Source organism: Plasmopara halstedii (genome assembly GCF_900000015.1).
Source record: "Plasmopara halstedii genome assembly, contig: Scaffold_322, whole genome shotgun sequence".
Lineage (NCBI taxonomy): Eukaryota > Oomycota > Peronosporomycetes > Peronosporales > Peronosporaceae > Plasmopara > Plasmopara halstedii.
In genome coordinates, this window is record NW_020187243.1 from 1,641,019 (window position 1) to 1,641,623 (window position 605).

Consider the following 605-nt stretch of genomic DNA (forward strand, 5'->3'; position numbering starts at 1 on the left):
GCATCTCAGCGCAGACGCTGTGAAGAACGTTTTCGATGACGCGATTCACCCTTTCGGTTTGATCATCGGTCTGCGGATGGTCCGCCGTCGACATATCCAATTTGGTGCCGAGCACCTTAAAGATAGTCGACTAAATTTTTCCCGTGAAACGGGGATCTCTATCAGAGACAATCGACTCTAGGAGTCCGTGTTGTCGAACAACACAATCTACAAACAGCGTTGCTCTGCCGATGGTGTCTGGCACCGCCGCCAGATGAGCCATCTTGCTCAACCGGTCGACAATACCACGATACCCGTGTTGCCCTCCGAATCTTTTGGCAGGCCAAACACAAAGATCAAACCCATGCCAGCATCCAGTGGGTACCGGAAGGCTGGCTAGAAGCACAGCCGCATTTGGAGAGGGTTTCACCCGTTGACACGTCTCACACGTGCGCACATAGGTGCTCGTCCATTTGTACAATTTGGACCACCAATAGTGGTGACTCACAGACTTGTACGTTCTTTCACGACCGAGATGTCCACATAGTGGCATGTCGTGAGCCTCATTGAGGATGCGGTATTTTAAATCCTCATCATGAGAAACCACAATTCGTGGTGTATCCGTT